This window comes from Lissotriton helveticus, chromosome 9 (assembly GCF_964261635.1).
Source record: "Lissotriton helveticus chromosome 9, aLisHel1.1, whole genome shotgun sequence".
Taxonomy (NCBI): domain Eukaryota; kingdom Metazoa; phylum Chordata; class Amphibia; order Caudata; family Salamandridae; genus Lissotriton; species Lissotriton helveticus.
The window spans coordinates 1,279,017,509-1,279,038,894 of record NC_136070.1 but is presented as its reverse complement, the minus strand read 5'-3'; the positions used below and the strand labels follow the sequence as shown (position 1 = coordinate 1,279,038,894).

The window sequence follows — 21,386 nt, the reverse complement described above, 5'->3', positions numbered from 1 at the left end:
AATAACATCAGGCCAAATGTATTGCAACAGAAACAGACTACAAGAGGTATCCTCAGGGTCCCGTTATAATTGACAAAATACTGGGAAATTTGTCATTTCCATTGCGATTCCTCTGATAATTCCCCATTTTACCCAAGAGTTTCACCCAGAGAGGCTCCGGGTTTCTGCTGATGCTGGATGTTTTCGGTCTCTTCAAAATTCCTCAAACTTCAGTTCTATGCCTCACTGACAGCTGGCTATCTGGTTCTAATTTTTATATCAAACTATATGACTTTCTCTTAATCTACCTAACAGGCCCGGCTCCAGGAATTTTTATTTTGGTGGACCGGTGGGCATTCCGGTGGGCAACTGCGGGCTCGATTTGTTGCATATATTTCTGGGCAGGCTTGCTTCAGGGCCCTCCTTTATCTCTTGTTAGTCTTTCAAGGCCCAGTAAAACGCCCTCTTTTCCAAATCTCTTTCTAGAGATTATCACTCTCAAAAAGTGTTTTTTCCATGTCAGGTTCCTTTGATGGGGGTTTTTGAGGTGGGACTATCAGGCAAGCGACACATCTCGGGCTCCCTCTGTGCGAGCCTTCAGGGAGAATCCCTCAAATAAATAATAATAATAAAAAAACATTTATTAAGCGCCTGATTACACTAAGAACAGTGCGCCTCCGCGCTAGGATGCATTTCAACAAGACTCCTAACAAAGACCGGTCCATGATGAGGGGAAAAGACAGGAGAGGTGAGGCACTGACTCCATTCTAATCTTCCGGGAACAAGTAAGTCTTAAGTTTCAGCCGGAACCTTGTTTCTGAAGGTTCCATCCGAAGCTCAATGGGGAGTTCGTTCCATTGTTTGCAGGCTAGAAACCTAAAGGAACGCCCACCCATCCGCGCTTTATAGATGCGGGTACCGAAAACTGCATGCTGCCCATAGATCTCAGAAGGCGTCTTGGACGATATATGGTCAACATCCTTTGGAGGTAAGCCGGGCCCTTGCCCTGTGCAATGCGGTGGATAATGCACATGGCCTTAAACCGGATACGTTCCCGCATGAGGAGCCAGAGCAAGATCTGTAACGCACGTTTTCCCGACGACTTCCTCGGCAAGTTTAAAACAAGCCTGGCCGCCGCATTTTGAACACATTGAAGTTGGTTCAGGCCCCTTTTACTAAGGCCTCTTCATTACTACCTCACCCTGACCCCGGACTCTGCAACTCACTCCCTTACAGGCTTGAATAGCCACTACTGCTCTCCAGTGCACCTTACCTCACAGCTGACCTTGGGCCCCAGCCCCATATCAGGCACCATCCGGCTCCACTTTCATTTTTCCCGGTAAAAACATTAGTAAAATCACCTTCAAACTTAAAACATTGAATACAGCAGTAAATATAATTAGCACGTACTTTAAAGTATGTCCCACAGAAGCCCTTATGACCCGACTGTTAATTAAATAAACAAAAACAGGACAGGCCCGGCATTAGCGCTGATACGAAAGTCTTTTTTTGGCACCACACCAATAACCTCTTTTTCCTTAAATACCTTTACTACCACCTTCTAACAGTGCCCCTCATCACTCCATGGCCCCCCTATTGACCTCCTCCTCGGATTCCCTCACTGCCACCCTCCACCAGTGCCCCTCATCTCTCCCTAGCTCCCCCTCCACCCCATGAGCTCTTCCTCAGATTCCCTCACTGCCACCCTCCACCAGTGTCCCTCATCGCTCCATAGCCCCTCCCACTACCTCCTCCTCGGATTCCCTCACTGCCACCCTTCAACAGTGCCCCTCATCTTTACGTAGTCCCACTGCCATATGCATTTCATTTGTTTTATAGCGCTACTCATATAGGTGTAGTGTGTGTTAGTACTTTACATCACGCACACACTTACAGAGACAATGAATCATACAAGTATGTAAATCAGCCTATAGGGAATGCCACATAAGCCAATGAGGATTACAAGGTGTAGGAATCACGTCATCCATACTGGTGAGCAGTTTATTTTAAAATGTTTTGGTCTGGGGAAACACAACCTTAGGATTTAAAGAGTATTCCATGGGGGTCAGCTTTACTGATAAAACTGTATATCTGCCCAAACATACTCATTTTAGCAACATTACAATAATTAAAGACTGAGGAAGTTCTAACTATATCACAAAACACAAAAAAGCGAAGTTCTAACTATAGCATTCATGTTTGTTTGCAGCTCTTTGGTGACAGTTCATTGGTCACTGTCCTTTGTTAGGATTGTACCTTCTGAACTGCAAGTAACACAAGGATCTCTGTGACAAAGGCAGAAACCCACTGAGCTATCCACATAAAATACAGTTCATCTACATTTAAAAACTACTAACAGACAAATGATTGCTCTCCAGCAGGATCATTAATCACCAGCGTTATCTGGGCATTTTGTATTATTATTGTTGTCCTGCATTGGCCATGATAATGATAAAAAAGAAGCACACACGACGTATGTGTCCTGCTGGGCCTGTGCAGATTTAAAAAAAACACAAAAAAACAAATAGTAACACATTCTCTTGCCTACTACTCCATTAGTCAAACTCTGTGTCACAGCCTCATGTGATAAGCAGCTGCAGGGGTCAGGAAAGGTGACTAGGAATAAACAAACGTTTCTCCTGGGCTGCATAGAAAAAGAAATATCCACGCAGCAGAACAGTAGTCAAAGGTTACCAAAGGTCACCAGTGTCAAAGAAAGGATTTGTTGCCTTTAGCCAGTGGAGATGAAGGGGTGAACAAATAAACAAAGCCTCCTTAACATGTAAATGGTCTTTTAAAGACCTGTGAAGTACTCGGGTGCGTCTGTTTGTGCGCGCGCCCCAGGAAGCTGTCTCAGCCCGGGCGCATACACACACAGACAGCCTTCAAGCCCTCACTGCGAGGGCCAAGGCTCATGTTTGGGTGGGCCAGGCCCGCCCGGCCCACCCGCTAGAACCAAGCCGGCTACCTAATATTAATCGATTGTTTGAGGAGAGGTAGGTAACTCTGTTTCAAGAAGACAGTCTGTAACTATTGCTAAAGATATTTAGATGTTTCTGTCACCGATCACCAGTGGCGGCTGGCACGGTTTGGGGCTGGGAGCCAGGGAGGGTAGTAAAGAAATAAAATTGCAGTAGGTTTTGTCTGAGACTCGTGCCGCGCACCCCGTCTGTCCTTCAAGCTCGTGCCCCCTCTGACAACAGCAAGACAATCTTTTGAAGGAATGTTAATGACAGCTCGGTGGGTGATTGACAGCTCAAACCAGAGACACAGACCTGCTCACGATCACACAGGGCGCTCGGAGTGCGCTGGCCTTGAGGCTGAAGGCGGTCTAGACTCAGCCCTGGTGGAGGTCACACACACACCACAGCAGCAGGCGCTGAACCCGCCCAGCTGTGCACTGGGGCTCTCGGGGGCACAGGTGTTGGGGTGCTGACAGGCGTTGGGGGTGTGCTGCCGTCGAGGCTGAAGGCCGTCCAGACTCAGCCCCGGTGGAGGTCACACACACACCACAGCAGCAGGCGCTGAACCCACCCAGCTGTGCACTGGGGCTCTCGGGGGCACAGGTGTTGGGGTGCTGACAGGCGTTGGGAGTGTGTTGCCCAGAGGACAGGGGAGGGTCTTATAGGATCTATAGGTGCCCTGTTGAGTGAGGGTAACTAACCTGATAGTACTGTGAGAAGCACGGATCTCGGCGTGCCCAGCCCCTGGCCACACCGATGACCCCCCTCTCACAGTGCACCCCCCACCCCTCCACTGCAGATCTCATGACGGCCTCTCGTGAAGACCTCTCTGACTGCAGCTGACAGGAGGGCGCCCCCAAGTGCCGGCTCAGCCCCCTTCCAGTGCACCCCAGCCCCTTCCAGTGCACTCCAGCCCCTTCCAGTGCACTCCAGCCCCTTCCAGTGCACCCCAGCTCCTTCCAGCGCACCCCAGCCCCTTCCAGTGCACTCCAGCTCCTTCCAGCGCACCCCAGCCCCTTCCAGTGCACTCCAGCCCCTTCCAGTGCACCCCAGCCCCTTCCAGTGCACCCCTAGCTCCTTCCAGTGCACCCCAGCCCCTTCCAGTGCACCCCAAACCCTTCCAGTGCACCCCAGCCCCTTCCAGTGCACCCCAGCCCCTTCCGGTGCAGGCCCAGCCACTTGGAGTGCACCCCAAGCTCCTTCCAGTGCACCCCTGCCCCTTCCACTGCACCCCTAGCCCCTTCCAGTGCACCCCAGCCCCTTCCAGTGCACCCTAGGCCCTTCCAGTGCATCCCCAGCCCCTTCCAGTGAAACCTCAGCCCCTTCCAGTGCACCCCCGGCCCCTTCCAGTGCACCCCAATCCCTTCCAGTGCACCCCAGCCCCTTCCAGTGCACCCCAGCCCCTTCCAGTGCACCCCAGTTCCTTCCAGTGCACCCCAACCCCTTCCAGTGAAACCTCAGCCCCTTCCAGTGCACCCCAGCCCCTTCCAGTGCACCCCAGCCCCTTCCAGTGCATCCCCAGCCCCTTCCAGTGCATCCCCAGCCCCTTCCAGTGCACCCCAGCCCCTTCCAGTGCACCCCAGCCCATTCCAGTGCACCCAGCCCCTTCCAGTGCACCCCAACCCCTTCCAGTGCACCCCAGCCCATTCCAGGGCACCCCCAGCCCCTTCCAGTGCACCCTAGGCCCTTCCAGTGCATCCCCAGCCCCTTCCAGTGCACCCCAACCCCTTCCAGTGCACCCCCAGCCCCTTCCAGTGCACCCCATCCCCTTCCAGTGCACCCCAGTTCCTTCCAGTGCACCCCAACCCCTTCCAGCGAAACCTCATCCCCTTCCAGTGCACCCCAGCCCCTTCCAGTGCATCCCCGCCCCTTCCAGTGCACTCCAGCCCCTTCCAGTGCACCCCAGCTCCTTCCAGTGCACCCCAGCCCCTTCCAGGACAGCCCCAGCCCCTTCCAGTGCACCCAGCTCCTTCCAGTGCACCTCAGCCCCTTCCAGTGCACCCAACCCCTTCCAGTGCACCCCAGCCCATTCCAGTGCACCCCAGCCCCTTCCAGTGCACCCCAGCCCATTCCAGTGCACCCCAGCCCCTTCCAGTGCACCCCAGACCCTTCCAGTGCACCCCAGACCCTTCCAGTGCACCCCAGCCCCTTTCAGTGCACCCCAGCTCCTTCCAGTGCACCCCAGCCCCTTCCAGTGCACCCAGCCCCCTTCCAGTGCACCCCCAGCCGTTTCCAGTGCACCCCAGCCCTTTCCCGTGCACTCAGCCCCTTCCAGTGCACCCCAGACCCTTCCAGTGCACCCCCAGCCCCTTGGAGTGCACCCCCAGCTCCTTCCAGTGCACCCCCGCCCCTTCCAGTGCACTCCAGCCCCTTCCAGTGCACCCCAGCTCCTTCCAGTGCACCCCAGCCCCTTCCAGGACAGCCCCAGCCCCTTCCAGTGCACCCAGCTCCTTCCAGTGCACCTCAGCCCCTTCCAGTGCACCCAACCCCTTCCAGTGCACCCCAGCCCATTCCAGTGCACCCCAGCCCCTTCCAGTGCACCTCAGCCCCTTCCAGTGTACCCCCAGCCCCTTCCAGTGCACCCCCAGCCCCCCTTCCAGTGCACCCAAAGCTCCTTCCAGTGCACCCCCAGCCCCTTCCAGTGCACCCAAAGCTCCTTCCAGTGCACCCCAGCCCCTTCCAGTGCAACCCCAGTCCCTTCCAGTGCACCCCAGCCCCTTCCAGTGCACCCCAGCACCTTCCAGTGCACTCCAGCCCCTTCCAGTGCACCCCCAGCCCCTTCCAGTGCACCCCAGCACCTTCCAGTGCACTCCAGCCCCTTCCAGTGCACCCCCAGCCCCTTCCAGTGCACCCCCAGCCCCTTCCAGTGCACCCCAGCCCCTTCCACTGCACCCCAGCCCCTTCCAGTGCACCCCAGCACCTTCCAGTGCACTCCATCCCCTTCCAGTGCACCCCCAGCCCCTTCCAGTGCACCCCAGCCCCTTTCAGTGCACCCCAGCCCCTTCCAGTGCACCCCAGCACCTTCCAGTGCACTCCAGCCCCTTCCAGTGCACCCCAGCCCCTTCCAGTGCACCCCAGCCCCTTCCAGTGCACCCAAAGCTCCTTCCAGTGCAGGCCCAGCCCCTTCCAGTGCACCCCAGCCCCTTCCAGTGCACCCCCAGCCCCTTCCAGTGCACCCCAGCACCTTCCAGTGCACTCCAGCCCCTCCCAGTGCACCCCCAGCCCCTTCCAGTGCACTCCAGTGCACCCCCAGTCCCTTCCAGTGCAACCCCATCCCCTTCCAGTGCACCCCAGCACCTTCCAGTGCACTCCAGTGCACCCCAGTCCCTTCCAGTGCACCCCAGCCCCTTCCAGTGCACCGCAGCCCCTTCCAGTGCACCCCAGCACCTTCCAGTGCACTCCATCCCCTTCCAGTGCACCCAAAGCTCCTTCCAGTGCAGGCCCAGCCCCTTCCAGTGCACCCCAGCCCCTTCCAGTGCACCCCAGTCCCTTCCAGTGCACCCCAGTCCCTTCCAGTGCACTCCAGCTCCTTCCAGTGCACCCCCAGCCCCTTCCAGTGCACTCCAGTGCACCCCAGCCCCTTCCAGTGCAACCCCAGCCCCTTCCAGTGCACCCCAGCACCTTCCAGTGCACCGCGGCCCCTTCCAGTGCACCCCAGCACCTTCCAGTGCACTCCAGCCCCTTCCAGTGCACCCCCAGCCCCTTCCAGTGCACCCCCAGCCCCTTCCAGTGCACCCCAGCCCCTTCCAGCGCACCCCAGCCCCTTCCAGTGAAACCTCTGCCCCTTCCAGTGCACTCCAGCCCCTTCCAGTGCACCCAGCCCCTTGGAGTGCACCCCAGCCCCTTCCAGTGCACCCAGCCCCTTCCAGTACACCCCCAGCCCATTCCAGTGCACCCCAGCCCCTTCCAGTGCACCCCAGCCCCTTCCAGTGCACCCCAGCCCATTCCAGTGCACCCCAGCCCCTTCCAGTGCACCCAACCCCTTCCAGTGCACCCCAGCCCATTCCAGTGCACCCCAGCCCCTTCCAGTGCACCCCAGCCCATTCCAGTGCACCCCAGCCCCTTCCAGTGCACCCCAGACCCTTCCAGTGCACCCCAGACCCTTCCAGTGCACCCCAGCCCCTTTCAGTGCACCCCAGCTCCTTCCAGTGCACCCCAGCCCCTTCCAGTGCACCCAGCCCCCTTCCAGTGCACCCCCAGCCCCTTCCAGTGCACCCCAGCCCTTTCCCGTGCACTCAGCCCCTTCCAGTGCACCCCAGACCCTTCCAGTGCACCCCCAGCCCCTTGGAGTGCACCCCCAGCTCCTTCCAGTGCACCCCAGCCCCTTCCCGTGCACCCCAGCCCCTTCCAGTGCACCCCAGCCCCTTCCAGTGCACTCCATCCCCTTCCAGTGAAACCCCAGCCCCTTCCAGTGCACCCCTGCCCCTTCCAGTGAAACCCCCAGACCCCCTACTCGGTGCAGCTCTTCCCCACTGGAGCACCCTTGCAGTGCAACTCCCAGAGTCCCCTCTCACTGCAGCTCACATGGAGCCTTCAGGCGCAACCCCCTTCCCACTGCAGCCCCCTTCCAGTGCAACCCCCTGAACCCCCTCAGTACAGATGAAAGGGCCTCTCTCTGCCCAGCCCTCTTCCAGCTTCCAGTGCAGCTCCTACAACCCCCCCCCCCCCCGCCCCCCACCACCACCACCACCACCAGTGCCGATGAAAGAGCCCCTCCTGTGCAGCCCCCTCCCGGTGAAGCTCCGGGGCCCTCTCCAGTGCAGCTACAGGGCCCCTCCCACCTCCGCCCCAGGGCCCACCCTACTCCCCCAGACACCACCAGATGCCCCCTCCCTTTCCACGGACACATTCCTGCTGAGGGCACTCCACTCCTCGCCCCCCCACACCCACCCCTCTAACCCCCATGGCAGCTGAGCGCGATCACGTCTGCCAGGTTCACTTCCAGAGGCGAGTCTGCCCTGCGGCGGTGCCAGCCCGGCTCACCCCCTGAGGCGTGTGTGCCCTGCAGCAGTGCCAGCCCGGCTCACCCCCTGAGGCGTGTGTGCCCTGCGGCAGTGCCAGCCCGGCTCACCCCCTGAGGCGTGTGTGCTCTGCGGCAGTGCCAGCCCGGCCCGGCTCACCCCCTGAGGCGTGTGTGCTCTGCGGCAGTGCCAGCCCGGCCCGGCTCACCCTCTGAGGCGTGTGTGCCCTGCAGCAGTGCCAGCCCGGCTCACCCCCTGAGGCGTGTGTGCTCTGCGGCAGTGCCAGCCCGGCTCACCCCCTGAGGCGTGTGTGCCCTGCGGCAGTGCCCGCCCGGCTCACCCCCTGAGGCGTGTGTGGCCTGCGGCAGTGCCAGCCCGGCTCACCCCCTGAGGCGTGTGTACCCTGCAGCAGTGCCAGCCCGGCCCGGCTCACCCCCTGAGGCGTGTGTGCCCTGCGGCAGTGCCAGCCCGGCCCGGCTCACCCCCTGAGGCGTGTGTGCCCTGCGGCAGTGCCAGCCCGGCTCACCCCCTGAGGCGTGTGTGCCCTGCGGCAGTGCCAGCCCGGCCCGGCTCACCCCCTGAGGCGTGTGTGCCCTGCGGCAGTGCCAGCACGGCCCTGGTCTCCGTGTGGCAGAGAGAGCCCTGGACTGGAGGTGTTGGGAGGTGAGAGACGCTTTATTAGAATTATTAATATGAATATTACTAGTATAATTAGCATCACTACCACTGTTGTTGTTGTTATTAAAAATGTATTAATGATAATTAGAATTGTCAATCGTGGCACTTATGTATTATTATTACTATAAAATATGACTATTGTTTTAATAATCAGTAGTTTTATTACTATTTTTCTGTGTATGATCTGCACGTGCACAAATATGGTCTTATCGAGCTGTGGAGTGTGGTACATGACATATGTAAATGTGCCTGGAGTATTGTAGCATTTGTATAGCGCTTGACAAGGCCCGTGTGTCTGTTTGTGTGTGTCTGTATGAGTTTGTATGTTTGTGACTGCGTGTTTGTGTGTGTTGCTGTGGGTGTTGTGTCTGCGTTATGCTTTTGTATGTCTCTGTGCGATTGGTTGTGTCCATGTGCGTGTGTGTGTGCATGTAAGTGTGTCTATGTGATGTCTGACCGGCTGGGTGTCTATGTGTCTCTCTGTATGTCTTAGTTTTTGTGTGATTGAGTGTTTGTGTCGGTGTTTGTATGTGTCAGTGTGTTAAACTGTGTGTGTGTGTGTGTGTTTGGCTGGCGAAGTGTTTGTGTGTGTCAGTGTTTTGTGTGCGCGTCTGTATATCGCTGTGTGTTTGTCTGTGAATACATTTGTGTTTGTATGACTGTATATGTGTGTTTGGCTGGATGCGTGTCTGAATGTATATGTATGTGAATGTGTCCCTTTGTGTACGTATATAGATCATGTATACATATCTACATATCTGTGTGTGTGAGTACTTGGTGCGTGTGTTTGGATGTGTCTATGCGTATGTATGTATGTGTTTGTGTGTCTGTGTATGTATATAGGCGTGTGTGTGTGTGTATGTATATCTGTGTGTCTGCGTGTGTGCTTGTGCGCTTGTATTTGGCGATAGGTCATCTTTTTAATGCACTTCTCAAGAGTGTTTTTTTATATCGCGATCCCGGGTCCGAGAACTTCACGGAGGACACGTTATCGGCCATTAATGGCCCCGTGCCTGGGTTCATAGAAGGACAATGAATGCCATCTGTGTGAGCCGCTATATTCGGGGGGGGGGGGGGCTAATCCTGTGTGGGTGGTCCACGTGTTCGCCCCCCCCCCCCCCCATCCTCGCCCCCACTGTCCTGGACGCGCCCCCACTGTCCTGGACGCGCCCCCAGGCCGACAGACTCGTGTACATGCAGAAAGTCTGTCCAAGTCACAAGTGCGTCGCGCACGTGGCAGCCATTTACTGGCAGTGCTAGCAGGATAGCTCGGTGGGCTCGTGTGCCTGCCGCACAAGGCCTGCCTCGCCAGAGGAAGCTTCATCCTCCCCAGGTTGATACATTCCGAGCTGCTGTGCCGTGTAATATTAACCCTGTCGTAACCACAGACCATCAGACACAATCCACCCAGGAAACGGCTCAGTGGGTCGAGGCACTGCTGCAGCCTGGGAGTACGTCATTGGCAATAATATTAATTTTAATAACGTCACGTGTATGCCAATGCTGATTAAATATATAGCGTTTCAATACTTGGTGTAGAAACTAAGCGCTGGGATCTGTAGGCGCGTGCATTACAAGTGATTTATTAACCAGTTAAATAGTATTAAAGCTGTACATTTCAGAAGTGAGAGTGGTTGAACTAGTTCGGACCGGTTTGAACCCGAAAACAAACAAGCCCCGCCCACACATGCACACTTTCTACAATGAGCGTGTAGCTCACTGAGCCATCTTTCCTGCTTCAGTGAGCTTGATGACGCTTTGTGAGGGAGCGCGACAATGCAGCCGGCGGCTGATCAGCGTAAGTAGATCACACTTGAGCATAGCGCCAGCTGAATGACCTCGAGGCGCTAGGGGCGGCTTAGTAAGTGAATACGGAGCCCGTGGCAGATATGAGACCCACAGCACGGATCTGCGGACTTCTCGCTCCCAATCTGTGTGCACCAAGCACCTTTACGCTACAAGATGTGGGGGAGTTCAGTCGGTGCCCATTCAGACCCTGGCCTCTCTACTCCTTACGTGCTCCCCTGTGGGGTCCCTCAGGGTTCGTCGCTTAGCCCATCTCTGTTTAACATTTATGTCTCGGGACTGGCTCCTTTAATTCAACACTTCAGTTTCAATTTAACATCATATGCTGATGATACTCATGATGGCGGTTCATAAAAATTAAGCATCCCCCCTACCACCCCTCGCAACGCAGTTTCAAAACTGCATGAGGGAAATCAGCAGCTGGGTGGGCAGGCATGGGCTGAGGATTCGGACAAAACCGAAGTGGTGATCTTTCGTAATCTCCAACCAAGATCTGACGGACTCTGGCGGGCTGTCGAGATCGGAGAGTTACCAAAACCTGTAGAAAAGGCAAAGGGCCCGATTCACAGAACTAACTTAAGACAAAATCCAAAACTTACTACTTTTGGTATTCACAGAAGGCATTTAATAGTAGTAAAGTTAGAATATTGTCTTAAGTCTGTCTTAAGTCTGTCTTAAATTTGTCTTAAATTTGTCTTAAGGCAAATTTAAGACAAAATCCTAACTTTACTACTACTAAGTGCCTTCTGTGAATACCAAAAGTAGAAAGTTTAGGATTTTGTCTTACATTTGCCTTAAGACAAATTTAAGACAAACTTAAGACAGACTTAAGACAGACTTAAGACAATATTCTAACTTTACTACTATTAAATGCCTTCTGTGAATACCAAAAGTAGAAAGTTTAGGATTTTGTCTTAAGCTAGTTCTGTGAATCGGCCCCTTATGAAGAACCGGGTTTTCAAGTACCCAGCGGCGCCAGGGACACGCCCAGAGTCCTCTAGGTTCCCTTGCCTTGGTATACAGAGACACGGAATACTTCTTGGTGGCGTCAGAGATTATATTTATTAGCTGCAGCTAGTAGCAGAAATCCCAGTAATACAGCACGATGTACAACTCAAGAAACTGCTCAATTTTACTAAGGCGAGACATCCCTATTTATACACAAAAAAGGTACATTTAAAATGCACACCCCTGCACCAAAATTCAATCAATAGAAAGTACATGACATCACACAGCATCATACAGTACAGCTCATTTTACAGTGTCCCAACCCACAAGTTAATATTTAGGCATATCTAAAATATTAATCTGAAAAGCCCACACAAACCTTTAATTGAAAGCGTAACCCATGAAATGAAGGAACAATAAAAAAGTAGTTTCAGATAATATGCAAGATTAACAAAGACGTAAAGAAACTTTAAAAGTTAACAAATGTCTTGAATAGTGATTGGAAAAAGTAAATAACGATCTTGCAGGGAAATTGGCTTGGCAGGGTCAATTCCTAGGTGAAAGGCCAACTTCTAAAATTAACTCCAGCGCACAAAGAAAATCCCTGGTTAATGTGTACATGTGATTCACAACAGGTCAGATTGCTTGGCTCACAAACTAACTTCTGAAGCCTACATAGAAAGCAACACTAGATGGCAGTCACGACACATAGCAAAAACCCAAGTTTCAGAAGAGAAAGTCTTTGAGGAAAGAATACATTTAGATGTTGTTTAAGATAACACATGCGCAAGGAAACTTAATGGTTAACAAGATCCTAATCAGTAATTGAAAAACTTAGATAACCATCAGCTAGGGAAATTAGTTTTACAGAAAGGTCAGTTCCAGTTCTGAAGTTCATTCAGAGACAGAGAAACCCAAATTAATATATGCACGAAAAGCCACTTGTTCGCTGGGACCCCACAGCACTGGCCTACGTAAGGGCAAGATTAAAATGCAGACAGGTTTGAGAATTTCAGAACCACAGTCCCTCCTTTTGCCATTACGTAGGCAATAACCTAAACTCATGTCAATCTGAATCTAGGTCTATATCTATTCTCATTAGGTCATCAAGGTGTTGCTGTAACATCATCTTATTATCCTTCACTTCTCTCGGAACTGGTCTTCTCACACAGATCATAGCACAAAGACTACAAATGGCGGGACCACACTGGATGCATAAACAACACGAGAAAAGGATAACTAACGCCATACCAAGGAACGTCAGAATCTTCCATCCCCATTTGGACAACGACTCCCATAACCATCCCATCAATGACCAGTCTCCTTCGTCCACATGAATAGACTCAGAGATCTTATGTAGTCTAGAGATGGCTTGGTACACTGTCGGGGCATTATCTGGTATGAAAACGCAGCAACTAGATCTAATCAATTTGCATACCCCACCTCTATCTGCAAGTATAATATCTAAAACAAAACAGTTCTGTAATGTCATAAGGCGATCCGCTTGAAGCTCAGCTGTAATATTGCTAAGGGCACCTGCAGTCTCATTTATAGTGGCCTCAACCACTCTCGTAAGCTGACGAATATTCCTACTATTAGCCATAGGACCCCAAAAGGGTAGGAAACCCTTAAAGAAGTCTCCAGCTTCTTGTGCGACAGTATCTTTCGCATCGATTACACCTCTACCATATCTTGTCTTATGGTAGTCGAAAACAGCAGTGTATGTAGGGGGAAGCAAAAATGCCACATAACATGTGCCAGAAAAATCAGATGGCAACCATGTGTATGCTCTATCATGACAAACAAAATACGTGCCTTTAGCTGGCACGAACGGAGGGGATTTCTGGGACGTATAAACGTATGTGTGAACACACACACTCTTACCAAGCTGAGCTCTCGGATTCTGACCATTACCTTGCAAACAAAGATGACCTCGGTGGGGTACAATCCAAATAGGAGGGGACCTTCGCTGTCTTTCTTTCTCCGTCAAGCTAGCACTATATGTCGTTTTATTCCAACCGACATATGCTCGCACCTCATCTCTAGGGATAGCGTGATACGCATCGATATCTCTAATCATATCAACTATTCCCCGTATCAAGGCATTATTACTTGCATTGTCTTTGACGGACGTACAGGAGAGGCTTCATTCACATAGATAAACATTGATTGGAGTGCCCAAACTGACCCGTTAGGCGAAAAAGGCAAAACCAAATATGGCATTCCCTTATCTGTAGTATGTGGCATAAGACCACACACCCAACAATTCGTGGTATTTATGACTAGCTGATGCTGATGCAACATCTGTATAAACGAATTGTTCACAAATTCTGGTCTTCGTGTCTGTTCATGTTCAGGTAACGTATGAAACTCATGTGAAGAAACAGTAGAAAAAGAAAGAGTAGGTTGAGAAGTTGGTGCAGACGTCAATTGTGTAGGAGAAACAAACCAGAATATAGTAGCTAATAGAATACATAAAAGTATTAAAATAGATAAAGCTATACCACACTTAGAGAACAACATTCTGTAATATCGGTTTTTCATCTCTTGCTTTTTATCATCATTCCTCAATACAATCTCCATTTTCTAATGTCGCTCACGCAATCTTGATAGAGTACTTCAGCTGTGATTATTAGCAGGGCATAGGGACACTGCAAGTCCTGCAGACCTACTGCCACTACTCAGGTCACAAACTGAACCGTTGGTACTCCTACGTGACCCTGCAACTGGCAAATGGTAACCAATCAAAAATTTAACAGAAAACCATAATACAATTTCAGAAAAAGCAAGACAAAAAGAAAAACAAAATTCAAATACAAAATACTTGAAGAAATTGTCTCTTTTTGGTCTCAGTGTGGGAGAGAAAAAATAAAATAAAATAAATGTAATGTTCAAAGTCCCTTTATTTATTTCGAGATCGGAGGTTGTAACGTGATTTAGTCGGCACACTTTGGTCGGTAAACAAAAGTTCAGGTTCGGTAGTGTCCAATCTCAAACGTGGAGGAACAGCTTCTTGTAGCACATTGTCATCCTCGCGTTCTGACCGTGTCCATGTCAAATGAGCATCACTAAAAGGAACAAACCTAGGAGTTTTTTCACATTCAGAATCGGCTATACCTTCCCTCACCCACTTGTCATATGGTAAGGGCAATGGAACCTTTTTTGTATGGGTGGCATGCACCCAGTTTTTCTTGCCAGCTACTCTAACAGCAGTTCGAGTCACTAACAAAACTAAATGCGGTCCAGTCCACCTCGGCTCCAGATTCTTTGTTCGTTGAAAATTCTTCGTAAGAATGTAGTCGCCGGGTTGAATTGTGTGTCCTGGATCCGCAGTTGCTGTCGGTAGACTGTCATAGACCTGTTGGTGGAGAACACGTAATTTAGCAGTCAAGTCATGTAAGTAATCCACCAACATAGGGTACTCAATACTGCTGTATTCTTTAGGACGAGGCACACCCCAAACATTCGCAGGACGACCAAACACAATTTCATACGGACTAAGTCCCACTCGAGAATTCACAGTCGTCCTTGTTGACAAAAGAGCCAACGGCAAGGCATCCGGCCATGTAAGGCCAGTGCTTGCTTGAACCTTAGCTAATTTCAGCTTCAAGGTACCATTGTAACATTCAACAAGTCCAGCAGACTGGGGGTGATTCGCTGCATGGAACTTCTGATTTATTCCTAATCCAGCACATACTTTCTTCATGATTTGACCCACAAATTCACTCCCATTGTCCGACCATACGATTCTCGGCAAACCATACCTAGGGAAGTACTCTCTCAGCAAAACCTTGGCTGTAGACAAGGCAGTATTATCCTTTAGGGGGTAGGCCTCTATCCACCTGGAAAAGGCACAAACAACCACAAGGACATACTTCAAATTGTTGCATCTCTCCATATGTATATAATCTAGCTGTATCACCTCAAACGGATACGTAGGAGGAGCAAAATGACCAGCTGGAGTTGGAGTTCCCTTACCAGGATTATACTTCAAACAAATCATACAATGTTTCACCACGTTCTCTGCACATTTCGGGATTCCAGCATTCTGCCAAACTGGAGCCAACAACTTGCATATTCCCTTCGAACTTATGTGGGCCATTCCATGAGCCATTGTAACCACTGGGAGCACATACGCATCCGGCAACAGCCATCGCTGGTGTTCTGACAACTCAACCCAACAACCTGTTGAATCCAACATACCCGTAGTTTCTCTCCAAACACTCACTTCTTTCTCAGTCGCTTCAGCCTGAATCATTTTCACACTTTCTATTGTGTCTTCACACATTCCACCAGCCATAACCCAATTAGCTGGGCCTGCAACATACATACGGCTCATCATGTCTTTCGCCGTTTCCTTCGCAACTTCATCCGCAAACGCATTCCCTCGACCAACATCGTCCACAACTTTCTTATGCGCACTACACTTCACAATTGCAATCTGCTTCGGGAGAGTGAGAGATTCCAAAAGTTCATTCACCAACTGCCCATGCTGTATTTTGGTTCCGTGCGAAGTAAGGAACCCACGCTCTCTCCACAAACGCCCAAAACTATAGGCAACTCCAAACTCGTACTGGCTGTCGGTGTAAACATTCACTCGCTTTCCTTCTGACAACACACACGCTCTAGTCAAGGCAAGTAATTCTGCTGCTTGCGCAGAATTCTGTGGTATGCGTGCTGTCTCAACAACTGTATGTAAAGTTGTAATAGCATACGCTGCAGTCGTTTCACCATTCGGAAGCTTAAAACACGAACCATCCACCCATAGGGTACCATCAACATTCGTAAGGGGAATATCATTTAGGTCAACTCTAGCTTTCGTTTCTTCCTCTGTACGAAGAAAACAATCATGCTTTTCTTGAGGATCCGTCTCTGTAGAGATCGGTAACAACGTGGCTGGATTCAGCACATTACATCGTTTGATGTGAACATGGCTAGCCAACAGTGTCAGCTCGTAACCTGAAAGACGTGCACTAGTAAGGTGCTGTGTCTTAGTCCTGTTTAATAAGGTATCCACTGCATGTGGGACCATTACAATCAACGTATTGTCCAATACCAAACCAGCAGACTGTCGGATAGAAACAGCCGCTGCAGCTGTAGCTCTCAGACAACTCGGCAACGCCTTAGCAACTGGGTCTAACGTAGAGGAGAAATACGTGCATGGACGTTGCTTGTCCCCAAACGTCTGTGTCAACACTGACAACGCACAACCTTCTCTCTCGTGCACGTACAACGTGAAAGGCTTACTATAGTCTGGAGTACCCAACACAGGAGCCGAACACAATGCATCACGTAGTTCAGAAAAACTTTTCTGACATTCGTCAGACCAAGGAAGAGGATGCGGAGTATCTTTCAGAGTCAATGCTAACAAAGGTTTCGCCAACAGTGAAAAATTGGGGATCCACTGTCTACAATACGATGTAATACCTAAAAAGGCACGCACTTCTCTCTGTGTGGATGGTACATTCATTTGCACAATCGCTTGAATTCGTACTGGGGTCAATCTCCTTCCCTCCTTCGACAAGAGATGACCTAAGTAGGTCACTTCTTGGCGACAATACTGTAACTTTGAAGGTGACACTTTATGATGAAGGTCAGAGAAATACCGCAACAAAGAAAGAGTAGCCTCTTTACAAATCTGTTCATCATCAGCAGTAACCAACAAGTCATCAACGTACTGAATAAGAGTAGCACCAACAGGTAACACAAAACCATCAAGCTGAGTTTTCAACGCCTGACTATAGATGGAGGGACTTTCACAATAACCTTGGGGAGCTCTCTTAAACCGGAAGCTTCGGCCTCCTAATGAGAAGCCAAAAATATCCCTGCTCTCCTCAGCAATAGGAATACTGAAGAAAGCATTCTTCAAATCGATGACAGAAAACCAAGCTGCCGAAGCAGGAATCAAAGTCAACAAAGCAGTGATATCAGGTACTGTTGGACAGGCCGCATGTTCGAGCGGTACCCCCTCCCCGCAATGGGACCAGGACCCTGGCTCTCCCTGCATCCCCAGCCAGAGTCCACCAACGACCACCCGAAGTACCCTGCAATCCCTCCACTACAAGACACCAGCTCCGGACCCAGCTGGCCCGGGTCACCATCTACCCCACGACATCGACCCGGCCGCCATCTTGGGGCACTGCAGCACGAGGCCGCGTGGCCTCAACTCGACCCTCGCCCTGGGCCCGGCCGGGCCCGACATCGAGGCACCAACCTCCCCCCAGGAGGCAGAGTGACCACTTGGCGAGTCAATGGGAGAAGGAATCGTCAACGGCTCTCCTCCGCCAGGTGTCGATCACCCCAGGCCGCCTGGGCGCTGGCTCCACCCCCCTGCTGGGTGTCTGGACTCCCTCATCCCGGACCTCCCGGCCCCCAGGCGCGAGGGTCCGGACATCAAAGGGGACCAGACCTATAACTGGGGCAGGACCAGACCAGGAAGGCAGTTGTATCCTGGAGTCGAGAGACCCGAGAAGAACTCATCCGTGACTTGGCCTGCTGGCGCTGCCGCGGCCCTCTGCCTCGTGAAACTATCGTCTTGGCCTGCTGGCGCTGCCGCGGCCCTCTGCCTCGTGAAACCATCGTCTTGGCCTGCTGGCGCTGCCGCGGCCCTCTGCCTCGTGAAACCATCGTCTTGGCCTGCTGGCGCTGCCGCGGCCCTCTGCCTCGTGAAACCATCGTCTTGGCCTGCTGGCGCTGCCGCGGCCCTCTGCCTCGTGAAACCATCGTCTTGGCCTGCTGGCGCTGCCGCGGCCCTCTGCCTCGTGAAACCATCGTCTTGGCCTGCTGGCGCTGCCGCGGCCCTTTGCTTTGAGAGAATATCATCTTGGCCTGCTGGCGCCGCCGCGGCCCGATCCCTAGACACTCCAGCTCGAGGATTGTGAGCTCGCCTTTTACCACAACCTGTACCGATCCGGTACCAAGACTGTCCCGCTACCCCCTTTCCCTACAGAGACTAGAAGTGAGAGGACCCCCGGGTCCAAGTTATCCTGTATCGCTGAGATCCTTGCCTTAAGAACCTTATATAAAGCCTTGAACTCGACTTGGTGTGGTGCCTGTTTGTGGGGAGGGAGGGTACTTGTCTGTACGATCGCCGGAGACGGTCCCCCTCGGGGATCTCTCCCTCGGTATCCGGCCGACCCTCAGGGTCCCCGTCTAACATTGGTGGCCAGCGACGGGATCCGAACCTACGCATAATCGTACAGAAAGTCACTCGCCCCACCACACACAACAACCATGTCAATAGAGAGCGGAACAACGGAAAAATTTCAGATGGAAAAATTGGAAGACTACAACCACCGGGAACTGAAGCAATATTGCATAGAACTTGGACTTCCAACCACAGGTCTTAGCACAAAGGAAGACTTCAAACGAGCCCTAGAAGCTTGGGCAGAAACGGGTACGGCCGTACCCCGAACACAAACAACCGAAACGAGCCCCGCACCAACTAAAGAAAGAGCGGATCTCTCCCTGGAAGAGATCCGAGAAAGAGAAAAAACCAGACTCCACGAATTAGAACTTGCCCGACTTCGCTTGGATGGGGAACTCAAGCTGGCAGAACAAAAAATAACCCTGGAACACTTACGGCTCAGAGAAGAGCGGGAAGACAAGCAAAGACAGAGGGAGCTAGAGGAAAAGAGACTAGAATACGAACATGAGCGCAATCTCAAAGCACTGGAGATTCAGAAACAGAATAAAGACCTCGGGCTCCCCGAACGACCGACCCCGTCTGCCTCGACCGAACCCAAGGTTCACATCCCCAAAGATGTCATCCGGGAATACCACAAGAACGATGATATCCAGCAGTGGTTTAAAGCCTATGAGGTGGCAATGACCTCCCACCGGATTCCCCGAAGCGATTGGGGAGCCGGATTATGGGGGAGGTTTGTCAACGAAGGGCGGGACGCCCTGCTGCAACTCCCGGACCAGCTGATGACCTCCTACGACCACATGAAGGCCGCCCTCCTCACTCGATACGGGCTCACCCCTGAGATGTACCGCCAACGGTTCCGCGACTGCAAACGGATTCCGGGTACAACTTGGGTGGAGTACGTGAACTTTTTTAGCCGAGCCTTCGAGGGGTGGATCAAGGGCAACAAAGTAACCACCTACGAACAACTCTTTGACCTTATCGTATGGGAACACCTGTCGAACAACTGCTTCGTGGAGCTCCGGCAACACCTCCTGGACAGCAAGCTAACCGACCCTCGACAACTCGCCGCCGAAGCCGACCGGTGGGAAAGCACCCGAGTTGGCCGGAGCACACCCAGCGAAGTATCCAGACCGTATCGCCCCCGAGGGGGAGGAGGAAGTCAGGGTCGGGGGAGAGACCCCGGCCCCTCGTCACCCCCCAGAAACCCCTCGACCCCGGTTGGCCGGGGAAGCCCTGCCGTCCGGGCCGGTTTCCGGGCCAACATTACGTGCCACCGGTGCCAGCGACCCGGCCACTACGCCAGCGATCCCAACTGCCCAAAGAATCCGAACGCTACTCCCCGCCAAGTTGCAGCGGCGGCCCTAGGGGAAGAAATAATCCCGGAAGACCAAGAGGAGTACGAGACCGATCCTTCTGAATGGGCACCCGCCGCCATGGCACTGGTCTGCTTAGGGGAGAGAGACATGATTCCGCGGGCCCCCCTTCCCGCCAACACACAGAAGTACGGTCAATGGGTCAACATCAATGGCCGCCGGGCGGAAGCCCTCCGCGACACCGGGGCCAGTGTAACGGCGGTCCGACGCCACCTCGTCACTCCAGACCAAATCTTGCCGAACATTCTTTGCCCTGTTCGATCAGCCGACAACTCCGAAAGCCTATGCCACATGGCCTGCGTCCCCTTCGAGTGGGGAGGAGTAACAGGGATGTTAAAAGTAACTGTCCGCGATGATGCCCCCGTGGACTGCCTCCTAGGAAACGACCTTGAAAGCTCTCCCTGGGCAGCTGTCGAACGGAGGGAGCACCTGGGGATGCTTGGCCTCCCCGAATGGGTCTGCGTCACGACCCGGTCCATGACCGCCCGCGCGGTCCCCCGCCCAGAAGAGCCCGAGTGGCCAGAACCTCCTCCCGCGCTCATCCCAGAGGAGGCCGCCCCAGAAGCCATTCCCTTGCAAACCGAAGAAGGACCCGACCAGCTTCGGGACGTCCCTGACCTGGCACAATGGCGGCAGGAGGGAGGCCCCACGCAGGAACAATTCCGGGCCGAGCAAAAAACCTGTCCTTCTCTCGAAGGACTCCGGCAGCAAGCCCTGGCCCAGAGCACCGGGGATACCTCGGGGGCCCACTGGATCTACTGGGACCAAGACCTGCTCTACAGCGAGCAGAAAATTGCAGAACTAGGGGCCAGTCGGGTGCTGGTGGTGCCCCTTCGCTTCCGAGACTTCCTCCTGAACTTAGCCCACGATGTCCCCCTTGCCGGACACCTGGGGCAGGATAAAACCTACGACCGCCTGGTGACCCATTTTTTCTGGCCCCACATGCGGAAGGATGTCGCCAACCACTGCAAGGCCTGCCCCACCTGCCAGGCCAGCGGAAAAAGTGGCCGAAAAATCAAAGCACCATTACAACCCTTTCCTGTCGTCACCACCCCGTTTGAACGAGTGGGAATAGACATTGTGGGGCCCCTCGACCCTCGAACAGCCCAAGGACACCGATTCATCCTGGTCCTGGTAGACCACGCCACCCGCTATCCCGAGGCCATCCCTCTTCGGACTGTGACGGCCCCCGTGGTGGGCCGGGCCCTGATGGGGATCTTCTCCCGGGTGGGGTTCCCCCGGGAGGTCGTCAGTGACAGGGGCACGAACTTTATCTCCAGATATATGAAGTCCCTCTGGCAGCAATGCGGGGTCACCTACAAATTCACGACCCCCTATCACCCGCAAGGAAACGGACTGGTCGAGAGATTCAACCGCACCCTCAAGGGGATGATTATGGGTCTAGAAGAACCCCTTCGACGCCAGTGGGACGTACTGCTGCCATGCCTCCTGTTTGCCTATCGGGAGGTCCCGCAGAAGTCCCTCGGCTTCAGCCCCTTTGAACTACTGTACGGACACCCCGTCCGGG

The 21,386-nt window shown here is 53.0% G+C and overlaps 1 protein-coding gene across 1 annotated transcript in view; it reads left to right on the top strand.

Annotated features, from left to right (window-relative positions):
• The first annotated feature begins 8,193 nt into the window (after window positions 1-8,193).
• The window catches only part of LOC144780823 (SRSF protein kinase 3-like), a 202,413-nt gene continuing 189,220 nt past the window's right edge, over window positions 8,194-21,386 (top strand). The window contains exon 1 of the mRNA XM_078659326.1: window positions 8,194-8,566. The gene's annotated coding sequence lies outside the window, so the exon portion shown is untranslated. The remainder of the gene's footprint in view (window positions 8,567-21,386) is intronic.